We start from the raw sequence: 19,723 nt of genomic DNA, 5'->3' as shown, positions 1-19,723 counted from the left end.
CTATCTATCTATCTATCTATCTATCTATTTATCTATCTATCTGTTATTGTCTTGTTCCTTCTTCACCTATTTGTCTCTTATTTGTCTGCTCCAGACTCTCACAACTTTACCTTTTAATGGCTAAAGAGATAAAAGCAGCAAATCCATTTCCTCTCATCTCCTCCTAATTACTCCTCCTCATCATCATCTTCATCACCTGCCTCTTTATTTCTGTGAAAGCCTCCTTAATGACTGGGTTTCATGTCCTGTCTCCAACTTCATGGAGAGCTTCCTTGAAGACCAGCAAGTGGCCTTTCATAAACACACACACAGATACTGTAAACAGCCACGCACACACACACACACACGCCCACACACACACACACACACACACACAGACACACACACAGGACATGTTCCAGACCGTCCATTGTGTGTATCTGCAGCCTTGAAGAATCTTGAGGACTGTCTTAAAAGCATGAAGGGGGTTCTAAGAGGGACACACAAATAAACACACACACTAATGGCCTCACATTAGCCGCCAGTGGCAAGGGAGACAGACACACACACACACACACAAACACGCACACACACACAGACACTTCACAGGGTCCTTTCTTCCGGGCAGTCTTCAAGAGGGGAGGACCGTTTCTTTGGGGCCCTAAAGACTCCCAAAAAAAAAAAAAATCATCTGCGGGCTGTTTTTTTGTGTTTTGTTGGGAAGTCGAGGTCAAAAATCTCAAATCGTGGCCGGGGCCCTGCGAGCCCTCACACTAACCCTGCAACAACGGCAACAACTTGAGAGTTAGTGGCTGCTGAAAAAATCTATAGATGCCAGATGTTTGAGATCGGATAAAGTGGCTCTCCGCGCTGATCTATAGGGTTAATTTACGGCAAATTCTTTCGAATGGTTTAATTCCTCGTTTGGTACAAAACGCAGTCGCTTTTGATGAATTCTTCAAATATCGAGCGACAAATATGAGGCGTCCTTCTTCAAAGAGTCGAGGGCCTCCGGTATCTTAAATATGGATGCCTTGAACTACTTTTGTTTAGAAACTGGCATTGAGTGGTAAATAATGAAAAACAGTATTGATGTGTTAAAAGTACTTCACCATAATTACTTCTGCATTCTTTCTAATACAATCCAACAAGGGAGAAAACAAGCAAGTTTTCAGTTAAACCATCTGTGTGCAGTGACATCCTTCAACGTTGCCCATTCCCAGTGTGTCCAGTCCTGCATGATTGGCTGATTGGCTATGAGACTGATTTGTTTTGAACATGTAAGTGATTTTATTGTGTTGTTTTTTGGGGCGTATTTATGAATCAACAACAGCACACCAGTCCAATGGATGACAAGTTAAAGTGAGAACAGTTATTTCCAACATGATCCCTGGATGTTCAAAGAAATAATTGAAACGTAAAATTTCACAGTCCACTCTAGAACTAAAACACAAAAAAAAACACTTTCAAACAACAAAGCAAAGATAATTACCCTGTATAAAATTTAATGTATGATCTGTGACCTTAATTCATGTACAAAAAAGTTAGTTAAATTTAGCTTTAACACTGAAACCTTCATTGTTTACACCCATTCAGGCTTTACCACTGGCATTTCTGGCTGTGCCTAGTCAAATCATGCCACATTGATTTGTGTTTCCATTACCATTTAAAGCACGCCGAGGGGTGCTGGGCCAAGCCCGAGAGTGGGGCCAAAGTGCAGCCAACCCACCTCCAAGTGGGCAGTGGTGATGTCTCACAACCACACCCAACCCCGAGCTGACGTGCAGCAGTTGCTTCTGTTGTCACGGAAATAAAAATCACTGCCACGCTGGGCGGACGTGCCGAGTCAAGCCGAGTCAAGCCGAGCCAGCACGTGTGTGCAATAGATTTAAACTATTTATTGGAGTGTTTATCACATAACACACTTTGTTCATGGGCATTACACAAACAAAATGGAGACTCAGAGGGGTCAAAATCTTTACAAGGCACCTTAAAGATTACTGGAACTCTTACTGTGAGTTCATAATGAGCGCAAAACTAATCCTAGAGGCAGCACGGTTGCACATAAAGCCAAAAAGGAAAATTTGCCGGAGGCGGTGTGAGTTGAAAGTGTTTTAAAAGTAATTATCCCGGGGCTTTATATATCTCCTTCATAAACATACGGACACAAGAGGAAATAGGAGGCAGACTGTGAAGAAATAACAGAAAGAGCCGGTGAGTTCTGAGTTTAGTCAGAGGCTGAGCTGAATACACTCCCACAGACCTTGTTGCCATAGCTAGCTTTCAGCTAATGCACAGTTGATACACTAGCTTTTTGGGACAAATAAACACAACCAGCCTGTAGCCATTGTTGATGGCATAAAGTACCAACACAGAATCATGGTACTTAATCTATATGATTCAGGTACATGGGCACAAATTAGAGTTTTCTTCATGACAGTCAGCATGAGTTTAAAATGGAAAGTCTGTGTCCATGTACATGAATCCTACAAATTTAATCTCTTCACTATTTCACCAACTGATTTTGATTAACATGTAACATAACCAGAATCATTCCCAAACCTTAACCAAGGTAATCCTGTACATTACATTTCATTACTTTTTCACCTTAACCATGAATCCGGGGGGTTTTTATGACGTGATAAGTCCACAAACTGCTGTGATGCCATGCTGGATCATTTCAAAAACAGAAAATACAATGGTGTAGTGTGTTAAGAGTGAGGCAGTCACTGTTTATCTCTGTTTAGCATCAAAAGGAAGAATCCCTTTAAATCCCTCTGAAAATCTCCACTCTCCACCCTCTGAATGTTTTCCTGTCGTGCTTCACACTGCTTACCTCTCTCCACAGTTCTCAGTGTATCACAGAGCCTTAGACAGACATGAATACATCAGGTTCACTTCAGCGTTGATGCTCACGTATGTTCACTGTCGCTTTAAACAGACATATTCACTGTAGTGCGTTTTTACAGCAACATGACGAATACCATCGAAATGACAAACGCCACTGATGGATTTCTTTCAGGATAATCGGTTGACCTGTTTCTACGATAACAGACGCATCCTCTAATGACAAGGACCTGCTGAGAGATGTGAGCGAGTGAGAGTAAATTACACTCCAGCTCTTCTCACTCACCGCAGGCAGCATCTGTAACTACCGTCAATATGTTCTGAATCTGCCGGTTATATGAAAGACAGCGAACTTCTCCTTTTTTTAACTGCTCAGGATCGTTACCTTTTCGAGCTGCTATTATCAAAAATATCCAAGATATACTGTTGTCCACTTCCTTTGGTGAAAAAAATCAAATATTTACAATTTACGTCGCAACTTTTTCTCTGTTTTTGTGTTTCCCACTGTCTGTGTATGCAAGTGTTGGCGTGTGCACTTGCATGGCGGCAGCCCGCTAGGCTGAGACTGCTGTTGGTGATGGGGGACATTGATTTTTTTTTCTCCCCCCCCTGTTTTCTCTGGGATTTTGACAGAATCATAGCACCATGGAAACAAAGAAACTGCTTTGTGACAGAGGAAAACCTTTCATTTCAGCCGGAGTGAATGGCGGCTTGCCGCTGATAACAGCGTGGGTAATCACACGCACACGCACACACTTACAGGAACACGCTGACACACACATACACCCACACGCCCATGTAAGGAACCGCAAAGCACTCACGTATAAGGTTAAAGTATGATTGTTGCACGTGATTGTGAAAATAAACAACTCAAAGGTCCCTTTTCACTAAGCTGCAGCTCAGACACACAATCACAGTCATTATCAGCCGCTGCAGGAGTAGATGTCAGTCGAAGGGTTATTTCTTACTTTGTGTCACAAATAACACAGATGCATATAACTAGTGTTTTTATATTTATAGATATTGATCTCATGTATCACAAGTGATGCTCATTTCGTAGGCTAATTCAGAACTTAGAAGAAGTTAAAGGCACCGCTCTTCACGGCTGCAGTATTTAATTGAGCCTTTTTTGCTGCGATATTTATTTGGCTGACTGCAGAAAGTGTCTCTTAGTCACTCATAACATTTCTGATCTTTTACTGTCCTTTACAAATTTGGCATTTAGTAACAAGTAAAGGTGCGCTGTGTAGTTTTGAGGGAGAAATTCTAATCAGACGAGAAAAGTCTTCGTTGATTGATTTTCATTCCTTAACAAACAAAATAAACTCTCTTTGTTTTCATGACTGAATAAATATATATCTGGCGGACCCTGCCACCTTTTCGAGCTTCAGACAGTGATCTGGTGACCTTATTTTCCTCTGAGAACAGCTTGTTTATTCAGCTATGGAAAAAATAAATATTTCTCAGTTTGTTAATATCATAAATATTACATTTCTGAGTTGTAGTTTTTTTTCTAAAACTACACAGTTCACCTTCAAATCAAAGAGTTCGACTCACTGGCTAAAAACAATGTGTGTGTGTGTGTGTGTGTGTGTGTGTGTGTGTTCTTCTGGCCACTCCTGAAAATAAAGACCTGTTTTCTTGCTGTATAGCATAAGTATACAAAACTTTTCATCGGGTGTTTTACCCACTCTTGTCAAAAATGTGTCCATTAATTTGAGAGCGGTTTGGGTTTTTTTCAAGCAAGAGCTCAATCAGCTACCTGCTTTAAAACGTACTTGTACTGAGTTCCTTTGGACAGTTTTGCAGCATCCTTTAAAGCTAACCGTAATCCGGCAAAGCATCTGGAAAAACAACATCCTAATAGATAGCATGCGCTACGAACAGTGAAAGTCCAGAGTCAGATTGCTCTTCATTAAACGATTTGACCCCAAAATATTAGATTTCAGAGATTCTATTGCATTTAGCATCTTTTCTATCATTATTGAGATGACGAGGGATCAAATCGATTCTGTGTCAAATTAACTTGAAGAACACCAGACTGCCAGGCTTTCGTGTGTGCTTGTGTCTGTGTGTGTGTGCAAGCGGGTGTGTGTGAGTGTGCGTGTGTGTGTGTGCATGTTTCCAGATGTGTTTAGGTGCACTTAAATGAAATTAATGTCTATGTGCAGGCATGTGTGTCTTCATATACAGTTTACTGTGATTGTGCAGTGTGTATGTGTGTATGTGTGTGTGTGCTTTCATGCGTGTGAGCGTGCATGGGTGCGTGTGCTTCAGCATGCTGACTTTGTCTCTATTGAGCTGTTGGTGTAATCTGAACAGCTCTACTGAGAGGCTCCTAACGTGAACCAGAACAGACGGACAGCGGTCAGTGGTCACTGAGAACGGACAGTTAAAGGGACAATCTGTTCTAAAACATAACTCACTCAGGAGGCTCATTGGTCAGAGGGGGCCTCTACCATCAGGCTGCCTCTGGAGAGAAGCTTTCGAGCTCCCCCGTTACTCCACCTCAGTGACGGTCACACAGCTGTCACCAGAATGAGATGTTGGCAGTGATATATTCACATTTTTTCATGTCAAAGGCTACCGCACCATATTGACATTTCTACATTACGTGTGATATCACCCTCACATTACATGTGTGTCAGCTGACTTTTCGTTTTGTAATGTGGAGGGGACGGTGGTGAAGTTACCGAGACGAAGGCTGCCAAGCCAATGACCGCAGTTCAATACTGGGTTTCAATATTTGTAAATGTTACACTACTACTACTACTGTATATCTTTAAGGCGACCTTGTGACATCTCCAGCCGTGTTTGTGGCGACAAAAGCAGGTATTTAAGTCATGACCTGGTCCTAACTAAATGGTTGTTGTGCCTAAACCTGACCGATCGTAAGCACAGTGTTGTCACAACATGAAATTAAAAACTGATCCCAAAGAAACTTAAAGTTTTCTGTGGTTTGCAGAAACGTGCCAACATTTACTCCGGCGACTGGGTTGGCAAATTCATGTTTATTCTAAATCAGTTTTGCAGCCGTACATTTTGTCTTGCGGTGATGTGCCTTAAATAACAGGTAACTATTCAGCCAGCAAGCCATGAGAGGATTATGGAGTTTTGTTAGCCTACTTGGCATCATTTCAAGGCACAAAGCCTCACAATTTTATTTGTGTAAATCATTTTGAAATCTCAATATCACTGCCACTTTGAACTGTGTCACTGTTCAAAATAGGACTCAAATGCAGACGAACAAGCGGGCAGGTTGAAACAACAAAAAGCGAGCTTTCATGATCTAAGCTGTAATCCACAGTCCAAAATCCAAAAGACAAAGTCCAAGCAACACAAAGGCAAGCAACTGAAAGTCCACGGGGGGAAAAAATACAAAAACTAAATGACAGACAAACCAGAAAACCACGAGGAACAAATCAAGAACACAGGGGACACACAAGGACCGGGGAACAGGCACAGGAGCACAGGTGATGCAGGGACGAAAACAGACAACCCAACAAAGAGTGACAAGGCGATGAAGTGCAGGTGGAGAGACACTGGGTAGTGATAACAGGGTGAATGTGAGACAGCTGTGGGGGGTGGGTCTAACTGGCGAGGAGCACAGGAACACAGGAGGGAAACAAAGACCACTGAACACAGGTGAACAGGAAGTAGAAAGTGACCCACAAGACACAAGAGAATATAAAACAAGAAATCAACAAACCAGAAACACCCAAACCATTACAGTGTGCATACAAAACAGTAAAAATGAAGATGTAGGCAGAAAATGTATAATTTTTTTGGGTGGTAAATTGCCTTTCAGAAAACACAAGGGTCATGGCTGTAATCAAAAGGGTTTAAGGACAGTAAATGGCTTAATTTGGTTTGTGATTTTCAATATTTGTTAAGTCCAGTTCTTGATGGGTGGTGCAGTCTCTTCTTTAAGCACACTCTCACTGTGTTAACTAAAACCCACTCACTGTCGGAGCATCCGATACACTACTGATCGCACGTGGTAGCTGCTGTCCATGTGCATATCAAATGCAGTTTAACCCATAAAACTGACCCATAAAATGTGTGAAAATCTGTTATACATTCCAGTTAATTGAGACATCTTGAATCCACTATGCGAGATAAAAATCTCCATGCACATGATTTAATATACCTCAGAATTTGATGGTGAACTGTGTCTTCATCCTGAGTGAAGGTCTGGACAGCATTTGGTGTTTTGATGTGCATTCGCTGCATCTCTCTGCCCCGGCCTTTTTCGAGGATGACTTGTCTCATCTGAAGCCACTCTCAGCTAAATGTCCCATCTGGTAACATTTCCACGTTTCTCCGCCTTAAATCAATAGCAATAATTTTCCTAAGACCCCGATGCGCGCACACACACACACACACACACACACAAGGACACACGCATGGGTCCGCTTCTCTTTGTTTCAGCTGCCATTTAATTTGATTGCCATTTGTGTGGATCTCCGTCCTTTGAGCAATTGGCTTTAAATGCGCACTTCATTTTGAAACGGGGGGGATATGCCGTTCCTCGATGCGCGCTGCATATCCTTCTCATATTCTCATCGCTCGATTGGATTCTTTGATTGTTTCCCTGCCAATATTGTTGATTTGTGGTTCATTTTTTGAGCGTTGTGGCTTCTCTGCAAATCCATACGCCGACATGATACTGCGGATGCATACGGGAGCCGACACACACGTGCATCGTTCTCCATTTTAGCTCGCTCCTGCTGCAGGTCGGGCTGTGTGATGGCCGACGCTCTGCTCCGAGGTGCAACAACGCATCGATGCAGCTTCCTCGAACACGCGTGTGAACACACAAGAATAAAACACACACACGATTACACACACACACACGTTCTTTTTTTCGCTCTCTCACACGCATGCAAACACACTCGGCTGCGGCGCGCTGTGATTGATTCGGGATCGGTGGAGCCGAGGTAACGGTGAGTGATGCTTCGTTATTAATGTATCCAAATGAGATAATTACTCAGCCCTTCTGCTCCTCCGCTGGTCAGCCAGTTAGTTAAACACGCGTCGGGGATTATGATGTCAGCCAGATTAAATGATCAATTACGCGCACACGGCAGAGTGCATGCTCCCTCTCCCTCTCTCTGAAAGCACACACATAAATACACACATACAAACACAAGCAGGATATTGAGCGTGTGTGGTGTGTGTGTGTGTGTGTACTGTATGTGTGCATGTTGGTCAGTGGTCGGTTGGTTGGGGGCCCTGGCTTTTGACCTTGAGCTCAGGGGTCAGGCAGCAGACGGCCGGCCAGCTGGACATTTCCATCTCAAAGACCCCGGAGGACCCCTCAGCTCTCTCTTGCTTACACACACACACACACACACTACCTCGAAGATCCCCTCCCTCCCTTTACTTGTATCTCATTTTCTCCTGCTGTGGATGGTTGGATGGTTTATGAGTGCGGAGAAGCTGCAGCCATTCATTTCTCCCTAACTGGGGGTCTAATGGAGAGGTCTACGCTGGAAACCTGAGCTCTCACTGAGTAATGAGCCGCCCTTTACTGTCCAGTGTGTGCGTCTGTGTGTGCTTTTCCTGTGTGTGCGTGCACTGCCCAGCCGGCTCTGTGCGGCCAGGCTCTGACCCTGTAAATGATGTCTCTCCTCCCCTCATCCACAGTGGCTCTTTACTGCTAATAACCTCTGATCAGATCTTAGATGGCAGAGCCCTCCGCTGGGCCTGGACTACCTCCAGCCCAACAGCCTGCTAATACGCTCCAATCAACCGTGGGCTTCTCTATTGGAAGGTTGATACGCAGGGATCTGCGGCGGGGGGACGGGTCACGCCCAGCGCCTCCCCGCGTCGTAGCCCCACCAAAGCCCCGCCGACTACCTTTGCCATCTCTGAAGAAGGAGCGGAGGAGCTGGGAGGCAGCGGTGTGTATGGGGGAGGGAAAGGGAGCCAGCCACTTCTCCACAGTCTAATGTAGTTAAGGCAGGGCCGATCAGTCATCCCGACCAATACTAACCATGTCGCTGGGCCTCTCCGCCCATCTTCTCCACACAGGAGCCACAGAGAGCAGCACTGTACATTGACCTGCAATTAGATTTGCCCGAGTATCCTGCTGGGAGTGATGGAGGCCCCTCAGACCCGGAGATGGCAACAACTCTCGCTCTTTGTGTGTGCGTACGCTTGTGTGTGTGTATGTGTTTCATACATATGTACATGTACAGAGTGTATACGCTAATTGTATTTGCTTATTTTTTGCCAGTGTGTGCATTCCTGTGAGGTAAACAAGTGTTCCCATAAATGTAACGTAAAGCTTATGGAGTTTGGAATGTGTATGTATGAGCCCCCGTGTGTGTGTGTGTGTGTGTGTGTGTGTGTGTGTGTGTGTGTGTGTGTGTGTGTGTGTGTGAGTAACATATTAAGCACTAGTGCTGCCCGGTGACATCGCAGTAGTGTTTGCCTGGCCCTTTGCAAAGGTGGTGGATGGATAATGATTTAACCACTGAAGATTAGTGATCAGATGAATACAATGGAGAGGCTGATAGCTGCCTCTGTCTGTTTGCTCCGTCCCTACTGGGAACAAGACAGATCACACACACACACACACACACACACACACACACACACACACACAGACACACGCACACACACACAAAGAGTTACGTTTGTTAAATCCCCTGTCGCCGAACTCATTGCTAAACTCAATGTAAGCATGCACACGACACAGGAGCACCTTAACTAGAGTGCGAGGGTGTGTGTGTGTGTGTGTGTGCACTGCTACGATCGACTGTGTGAACCTGCTCTGTGTAAACACGTCTGCAGTTTCGGAGGGAGGCTCGTCAGAATGCACACACACAGATTCCATTCCCTCGTCCCTGAACCTCCTCCCCTCCCTCCCTCCACCTCTCCCTCCCTCTCCTTTCGTCTCCCCTCTCCTCTCCTTTCTTCTCCAATTGCTCCTTTCTTCACCTTCTCCCCCCCCACCACCACCGCCACCACCACCGCCGAAACACACACACACACTCAGGTTTCTCTGTGATTTACAGCTCCCGGCCCCTCCCCACACCTCGGCAGCACATTAAGAGCATTTAAACTGTGGCCGTTACTAAACAGGGGTCTTTATGGAGCCGGTCTACACATCTAAAGCCCATTACAGCTACATCAAAGCGGGATAACAATGACTAATGAACAATAGATATCATGAGAGACTGTGCCAAATCAGTATGCACTGTTACCGAGAGGGTGTGTGTACGTGTGTGAGGGGCAATCATAGCTCCATTCATTTTTTTTTTCCTCTCTCGTAAAATGTGTGTGTGCGAACCTACAGCAGGCCTGAATTTTCCAGCATGTGTGTGTGTGTCTGTGAACACATGTTTCTATCCGCACACCACAAACTGCATACAGTCCAGTATTGGATTAAAACAGTGGGTTCCAGACACCATCATAACACCCCTCAACTCCAGCAGCCAGCTCCAGCACTGCACTCTACCTGTTGACCTAAACAGGACCACCCTCGTTCAGTCGTTCCCTGCCGAGGCTTTGAGCCGACTATCTGTGCGCGGAGGTATTTTGAAGGCTTTGCCCTGCCCTGCACTGCAGCGCTGAATGGAGAAGGTGGAAGTGGCGTCCGTAATCCCATAATGGCAGGTACATGATGACAGGGGGAACCCGTGTAATCCTCTTTTAGATGCAGCTATCATTGTCCTTAACCCAGCCACTTTCCCTACTAATCCCTCCACCTGCCCCCCACCACCACAACCCCCAAACACACACACACACACACACCAAAAAGCAAAGACATTACTGTACTCATGTCTTACCTGATTAATTGCAATTAAAGGAAAAATTCACCCCAAAATGAAAATTTAGTCATCATCTGCTCACCCTCATGCCGATGGAAAGTCAGGTAAAACATTTCTGAAGCTTCAGATGGGATGCATGCTAAGCTTTTAGCTTGAAAAAAGTTGTAAATAATGTCTTCTCTATTCAATTTGTGATCTCGGGGCTTGTTTGGAGCAATTTTATGTTTTTTTCCTGTTGTCGTTTAAACATTTTAAAACAAGTCTCCATCTGCTTCACTTGTTTCAAAGAATGCTGCAACACTGTTTTGCTGTGAAGCTCCAGAAATGTTTTGTGGACTACAAATTTCACCTGACTTTCCATCAGGATTGAGGGTGATTAGATAATGACTACATTTTCATCTTCGGGTGACTTATCCTTTAATGAGCTACATAAATATAAAACTAAATACACCAATCATCCAGCTCATCCACAGACACTGACTGGAGATCTAATCAAGCTTTACACAGACAGTACTGGAGACACATGCCTCCAAAAAATGGGATCAGTTCATTTCATATCTCTCCATGTCCTCAGAAACTGCATGGTCAGGTGACACACAGGCACGTTCAGGGTCAATGCTCATACAATATGAGCCAAAGAGACCAATAGGCGATGCTGAATCACAAACTGACAATCACTGTAATTCTGCTAAAATAAAATCCAAATATAAGTTTTGAAAAATGTCCTCTGGTGTCATCACACCACCTCCGCTGTGGGTCATTATTTTTAAAAAATATATTGGCAACTCCATCAGAGATCTTTTCTCTGATTGGCTGAAGTGAAAATCTAATTTCAAGTGAATGTTCGTTCTCTGATGATTGAAGATATTTTCGTTTACCATTAAAATCTGTCAAGAAAAATTCATCAAAAACTGTCTGCGTGTGTCTAGAAAGTGTTGATGGAACAAAGAGAAATTAAAGGAAAGTTTCAACTGTGAATATTATAAGTTGTAAAGGTGAAGGAAGGTTATAGAAACAGACACCATCGTCAGTAAAGTCTCTTTCCTTCTCACATACGTACACACCAACACTCGCAGTCTCACACACGTACACACACACATGCTACAGTAGCAGAGACCTATGGTAAGCCACTCACAGCCACACACGCACACAAAGGAGAGGACAGTCTCTTGTTGACATAAAATATATAATCCTTCCCCTTTCCTCGATATAGATTTTCAGGCACAAGTAAAGGACAGCAATCCTTGACCTAACCACTGAGCGCCTTGTTAAATCTTCACACACACTGTGCGCTGCGCACACATCACTTTGAACAGGTGGACAGTTATTAAATAAGGCGCCTACTATAGTGTAAGTGGCTGAGAGGATCTTAACTGATCAAGAGGGACCCTCCTGGTCAAAGAGTTATTAAAGTTTAAACAGGGATATCCACACAGTCTAATTGGACACTATACACCACTGACTGTACGTGTGTCACACATCAGGAGCCCCTCTTGTTTGTTTTAGAAGTAGCTTCCATAAAATGTCACCACTCTTTGTATCTTTGGTATGTAAACTTAAAGGTGCACCGTGTAGTTTTAGGGGGAGAAATTTTAATCAGAAGAGAAATATCTTTATTTTTATGTCTGAACAAACAAGATAAATAATCTCTTTGCTTCCATGACTGAATAAACTGAATAAACAAACTGACCTTAAAGGACGACATAGTTTCATACTGTTTTGCTTTGTTTATATGTGGCGGACCCTGCCACCTTTCTAGCTTCAAACAGTGTTCTGGGGACTTTATTTTCCTCTTTATTCAGTTATGGAAGAAATACATATTTCTGAGTTTGTATTGTTACTTTATTAATATTACGTTTCTGTAAGTGTGTCTTTAACAATTAAGATACAGATTGAGGTCATTTCTTCAGGTCTGTCAACTATAAATAGAAAAGGCCAGGGGAGGACTGCACCTCGTTGTTTTATTTTGAACTTAGTCAACATGGTAGAAGAGGTCCATGGTTAGTATATGAATATATTTTTGTATTGTATTGTTTGCACTCTGATTGTTTTCCTTTTGCTGTAGTGCCAAGTTGAATTTCTCCTACGGAGGGATCAATAAATGAACATCTTATCTTATCTTATCTTATGGTTACATATGCATCAAATTCATCTGTCACAACCAAAAAGTCAATGAATTACATGTTAAAACATTACAATAACAGCTATCCCTACTCTGTATATCTTCATTATGCAAACCTAACAATTAAAAACAGCTATAAATTACATATGAGGGTGATTTCTGTAGGTCTGGTAATGAGACATATAAACAGAGAAGAGAAAAAGGAGAGTATTGCATCCTATTGTCTCATTTTGAACTTGGCTCACTGGACAGAGGAGGTTGATGGACATAGATAAATATAAGTAGATTTGCATCAAATTCATCCGTCACAACCAAAAGGACAAAAAAATTACACGTCAAATCACTAAAATAAAAAGCTCATGAAATGCTCACAAAATGAGTGAATAAATGCCCCTCCGCCCACTTCATCTTACGTGGTAAACAGATTTAATAATACCTTATTTTTTTTCTAGATTAAAAATCTGCCTCTCTGTGAGCCCGATCTGTGCAAACAAAAGCACCCTCCATTTATATTTACCTTATAATCCTGTCCCTGGTGTGTACCTGCGAGCGCACTGACCACAGAGCCCTCAGGCCAAGGGGTCGCTGACCCTTCACCCCTGACCCCCTCAGCTGGTCAAACTCTAACCCTGGAACAGATGGATAACGGACTCGACGCTTTATCTCCTCCTGACCACACTCTCCTCCTTTTCTTGCCCTCGCCACAGCCTCTCCTTTCACCTCTCGTTGCCCTGCCTCTCTTTTTCCTTCATCTCCCCTGTCCTGCTCTTGATTGCCTAAACTCTCAGACCCCACTCCTGTTGTCACCTATGTGCTCCACTTTCTACCTGTGTGTGTTTTGCCATCACTCCTCCCCTGTGCTGCTGCTCTCACATATCTCACCCCCATCGCTTATTTTACATTCGAACATTTTCATTTCCTCTCTCCATCCATCCATCCTCGCCCAGGTGCCTCTCCTCTGCAGTGTGTTTATCAGCTCTGCTGCAGGCTAGATTTGGTGCTTTAGTGAGATTATCAGAACATGACAATCAGACAGAACCACACTGAGACTATCGCTGTGAGTCACATCATACGACCGCTTTAAGTCACAAAATGATGCTTATTTCACATTATTCGACAGTCGGGGATTTATTTTCAAAACAAGGCAAGAGGTGACACTTGTTCTGTGTGCAGGGTTGGAGGTGTGATGTTAAAATAAACGGCAAAATCCAGGTGTAATTAGACTTTTACACATAACTTCCCAGGATTTCAGACAAATTAAATCAATTAAAGATTAAATATTAATAGTAGCCTGTAAACAGTGTGGTTCTATTTACATGGCATACTCTGATTGTGTGTGTGGGCTTATCTGAGTGGTAAAAAAAACAAAACAATGTGTTTAAGCTCTGAGTCTGACTCACTGGAGCATCATCCACATCCCCAAATCTACATTTTATTTAACCTGCAAAAAAGACAAAATGTTAAGTCACATCTTAATAAGAGTGCAGTGGCTGCTCTCCTCACTGTGTGTGTGTGTGTGTGTGTGTGTGTGTGTGTGTGTGTGTGTGTGTTAATATATGGGATCATTATAAACATTTATGCAGCAAAGGAGCCTCTCGTGCCAAAGGGGCTGACGCTCAGGCGGATCGAACCTTTCGATTGATACTGAAACAATTTGCATACTGATTCTCTTTCAGTGCGCACGGATCCATAACAACACCGGCCAGCTATTCAAATGCGCCTGCATCGAGAAAAGCACGGAGAGAAGCCACGGCGCCGGAGCAGGCAAAGAGAGGCTTTTCCGTTTCTTTTTTGCACGGCGGATAATAATTTGCGATTGCCTGAACGGAGACGCGTGCAGCGGCTGAAGGATGTTTACCTCGGTCAGGATTTTCTGGGGGACTGTGGCCGCTGGTGGAGGAGAGCTGGAAGCCGGAGGAAGGAGGAGGACGAGGGAAGAGGGTGGGACGGCACACGGATGGGGAAGACGAGCGCATCCTCTGCTCTTTATATGTTTTGTTTTTTGTTTTTTTTATCGCAACTCGCATGTTGGAGTTAAAGAGTTTCATATGTGCGTTCATGTTCCGAGCTCTGTCGTCGTGCGCGCTGCTGTACGGGAGGCTGTCAAAGACGCATGACAGGATGGGATCCTGCGGTAAAGTCGAGGGGGCTGTGTGTGAGTGCGTGTGTGCGCGCGCGTGTGTGTGTGCTTGTGTGTGTGTGGCACAGAAGAAGAGGAGTTTAAATGCAGACATTTTGAACCCTGGCACCCTGTTGAGGAGTAAACGTGGACAAAAGAGTGCAAAGAGTCCAAGAAAGTCTGACGCACATCGTCTCTGCACGCACACGCACGCACGCACACACACGCAGACAAACAAACATGCGACACACTTCCAAGCCTGTGGTATCTGCATACTGGCTTCAGCTGACGACAAAACAGGTTGTCAGGAGGACAGGGTGCTTAATTAAAGATTCGGCTTCGTTAAATACTAAACAGCAGCTTGTAATAATACAGTGTCGAGCCCGCAGTGGGCAATAACACAACCCAACGAATGACTGGTTGATTTTCTGCATAATGCAGCTCTGTGTATCTGCAGAGGCAGGCTGCGGTGCTTTAAATGCTGGCTTACTTTAAAAACTAAGACACAGGCATTAACATGAACCACTGCTGCTGCTGCTGCTGATGATGATGATGATGATGGTTAATTAATGAAGGGCACCTAGAGATGGAAATGCGCACGCACTTTCAGATCCAGGCTGAGCTTGTGGACGCGTTTATCTGAAAAGCAGTGAAGTGTCTCTGGAGATGTGCGCATGTTGGCTGATTTACATGTAAGGACAACGGTGCAGCACGCCGGGAACATGCTCGTCAAGTGTGTTATCAGAGAGCAGCCCCACCCTCTTGTTGTTATCAGGGGGAAAAATGGAAACAAGGCTAAAAAACTAAAAAGTAATAATCACTCATTTTGAGGAGACAGTCCTGTTTTAGTGGGAGGTGATAAATATTAAAGTTCATCTCAGAGAACATATGCGCAAATTGTTCTTTCCTCAGCCAGAACCAGCCCAGCCATCCTCACAAATACCCCAGAAATATCAGATTTATTTACAGCAAGTAACTATAATAATCATCTAAAAGCCTGATGAGTTATTTCCCAAAAAAGTAGAGAAATTAGGGCGCCAAAAAAAAAGCATCCAACTACATTTCCAAACATTCTCATCAGAAAATGATAAAGACGCTTTTCAGTGTCCCTGAATCTGACTAATGCTGCTCATGAAGTGCGTTTTGAGCGAGAAGTCACCCTGGTGTTTGTGGAGCAGCCTCTGCTCGGCGGGGCTGCAGGGTTTGGCTATCGTTGACACGGTTTTGTTGTCATAATTGGAGTCTCACCAAAGTTACAGGGGCGTAATTGGGCGGCATATGGACACCTTAATGTAAAGTGATGCCTTATTAATCGCACATGAGCGCACGAATCAGCAGAGCAAGTGACGCGGAATAACACACGGGGAAGAGGCAGTTGATTTACCCCTGAGCAAGGCAGCAGGTCCGGCATCTGCTGCTCGGGCCATGATGGCATTTTTATTAATTAGGGAGACATTTCTGAAAAAAAAGAAAATTCCCTCAATCAATGGAGAAGAGGTTCAAGTAGTTTTATTATTATTATTACAATTATTATTATTATTCTCGCTGTGAGGTTTACTTCTTCCTCTTATTCTCGTCTTAAATTGCGGATTAAAACTGTAAAAGCTGCAGAAGAAGTTGATCTCTCTTAAACTCGTCTTGTAATCTTGGCTTGTCGGGTGTTGTCACTGAGATCTGGATCCTCACCTTATTATTTTATATTATTATTCATGCTCAATCTTTTTTTTTTTTACTCGCTTTTACAGCTTCAGAATAATTAAACACATTTTAAAAAAGACGCCATCCACGCAGCTCTGATGCTATTTTGAATTATATAAATAGACTTGTGTGTTTTTTTCTGGTAATAAAATCGCCTTATTTAAATAAAATAAATGTAAGACGCATACATTGGGGCAAAACGCCACAGGGAAAGCACATGTAAAAAAAAAAAACGTATATTTTTTAGGTTTGTTTATTCTAACAAATCAAAGGCCTCAGCCTGAGTTCCTCCAGGAATTATAATGTTATTCAGTATTGATTGGCGCGCTGTGGTGTGTGTTTTCAAGGCCTATACTTCAAATATGCTGTAAAGGCCAGCCACAAACACTGCAATGCACATTTTTTTTTCTCCCAGAGAGGAATAATTTTATATCTCCCTCGAATATTTTAAACATTCAACACTGACAGTCTTTTTCTTTTTTGTGGGGATTAGATGAAGAAGGGGGAAAAAAATACATAAAATAGATTTGCAAAGCGACGATATTTATGGAAGTCGAGACTTTAAAAGGTGAAGCCCATAAATTACTTTATGGGTTTCAGAGGGATAAAACAAGAGCGCTGTGATTTATTTCCAAAAGGCTAATTCAGTTTCCCCAAATGCATGCGCCCTTATATCATATGTGCTCATCCGCCATGAACGACCACAGAGGCCAAACTCAAGTAGCCTCATTTATTAAAGAAAGAAAGAAAAAAAAAGTTGAGTTTCACCAGATGCCATTTAGCAAAGGGGGCTTATTCCCTAAACAAGCTGTAATTGTCATTTTTGAACATCTATAACGCTCGCAACGCTGTGTCACTTTGCAAGAGCTGGCGAGATATTGATCCGCGGTCCTCTCTGCGAGGCACTATATTGTTTCTGCTCGGATATGCTGCTGTGGGCTTCACGGGGATGATGCCCCCTGATTAATAATCAGTGTGAAACCTGTAAGTAATTCACACAGTCAGGCTTTCAGGTGCCCATTGTCTGCGTGGCCCTCACTTTCTTTTTTGCGCACACGGGCTTGTTTTCTCCGCGTCTGGATGAGAATGGAAACGAAAGAACATGTTTGTTTTCTGCATATCGCTCTGCATTCGCTCTGTGGAGCACTACTTGTTGGTGCGCGCCTCCGTCTCCTTTTTGTGCTAATTGAATTGAAATGTATCCTCTTTCAGTGCAGTGCTCGGAGAAAAACCGCGTCCCCTCATATTCCTCCTCTGCAAAAAAAAAAAAGGAAGCAAATGTCACCGGCTTCGCAGGGCCAGGCTCATCTCGGCACAATGGCCACAGAGAGCCAACACACATAAACGCACAGCTCAGGTCGTGCAGACATGGCAGGAGCCTATCGATCCGCATGAGAATGTGTAGATGAGGTTTTGCTGCCATGTAAGGCCAAACCTTGGCCTTTCATACTCCTCTGTCTCCTCTGTCTCTCTGCGTCCCGTTTGTTTTTTTCCCCCTGTGCGTAAAACAACAACAACAGAATAACGTGGCTTACGCTGACTGAATAAAAGGTTTTATGATCAGAAACAGAAGCATTTAATTTTATAGATTGTGTTCTTTATATTAAGAGATTTTTTTTAAAAAGTGATTTGATTCTGATGAAGTTAAATTAAAGTGTAGGAGTTGGTTTTAAATGCGCACGCGTGTGTTTTTGTTTCCCTGTTTTTCGCCTCCAAACTCCATTATGTCCTCGGGGCTGCACGGTTGGACAGCCACACTTCGAGGGAATTAGTGTCCTTTTGTCTCGACACACGTCACACACACGCCGTTGACATTGACTTCACATCAGAGACAGTTTAACTTCTTCTCTTCTTCTTTTTTTTTTTTTCTTTTTCTTTTATTTAACTCGTTCAACCGAGCGCTGGCTCCATTGTGGGGACCCTGGCAGATGCGGGGCCCCCATAGCAGGTCCTGGACAGGGAAAAGTCTGAAAGGTTAATCTGTCCCCCCGCAGATGTTGGCTTTGGGAGTCTTGAAGCGTCACCTTTGACATGTCCCTCATTCAGCGGGGGGTCCAGCAGGACACTGACCGCTGCAAGCTGTCACCTCGGGCCGGGCTGAGGACGCCCTGCGCTACCGCTCTATTAGGGCTAAACGGCCCCTGACATGTGAGCAGGGGCCCGGCTTGTATCCGGCTGCACGTCCGGGGGAGCATAATGCGCTCCAACAACACGGGGACAGCAGTCATGTTATGTGTCAGCATGTCATTTCCTTGTGAGTGTATGTGTGGATCTGTATCATCTGAACGCTTATAAATAAATATTGTCTTCATTTGAATAAATGACATGTTGGCGTTTTATTTTACTTTTATTTATATATTTATATGATTCTTAGACTTTAAAATGTGCATGCGTCCTACTCCAAATAGGGCAAGTGTGTGTGGCACATACACACACACACACACACACACACACACACATAGTGCTGGGCTTGGTTCGTTAAGCCTAATGGTTGAACAATAGACACATCTGCTCATCTTTTTCTATCAAAAGAGAAGGTACTACAGTCTTCCTCGTTTGGTTAAACCGCCACATATTTGGCACAGGGGGGGGGTGGGTGAGGTGGGTGGATGGGGGGGGGGGTGCAGCTGAAGTAGCCTCATAATGAAAGAATATGGATCCGCGAGCATGAACACATAGGATCTAAATTTAGCTGCTAATTAAACGCTCACGCTTTGTTTTTAATCCCTCAAGCCTCTTTTTTTCTGTTGTTTTTCCTTCCCCGGGAAGAATGAATGGCGCTTCCATGGGAGTGTGTTGAGGTGTTTGAATCCCCCAGACCTCACTAGTCAAAAATCAACTCCAAATGAACCCGGAAGTTTACTTCATTTGCACCTAATAATTTAAGGAGGACTGGAGATCGAGCCTCATTACGGCCCCCTAATGAATTTAGCATTTTCTAAATAACAGCTGGCAGTCGCACATTTAGAGGCAGTCAGTCTCCACGGGTCGATCCTGTGAGGATCTTATTAAGGGATCCGTCTATTTGCATGTTTTTAACATGTGCGCGGAGGCTAAAGGGTTGCTGAATATCCAGGACAGGAGCTGTAAGCAGGTGGTTTGATACCTCCCTTCCTTAATAAGGTAGCTGACGTCAGAGCGACGGGGCGTGTGTGTGTGTGTGTGAGAGAGAGAGAG

The sequence above is a fragment of the Pagrus pagrus genome, assembly GCF_965226575.1.
Source record: "Pagrus pagrus genome assembly, chromosome: 1".
NCBI classification, from domain to species: domain Eukaryota; kingdom Metazoa; phylum Chordata; class Actinopteri; order Spariformes; family Sparidae; genus Pagrus; species Pagrus pagrus.
The sequence above is the reverse complement of the archived record's forward strand: the minus strand, read 5'-3'. Positions refer to the sequence as shown.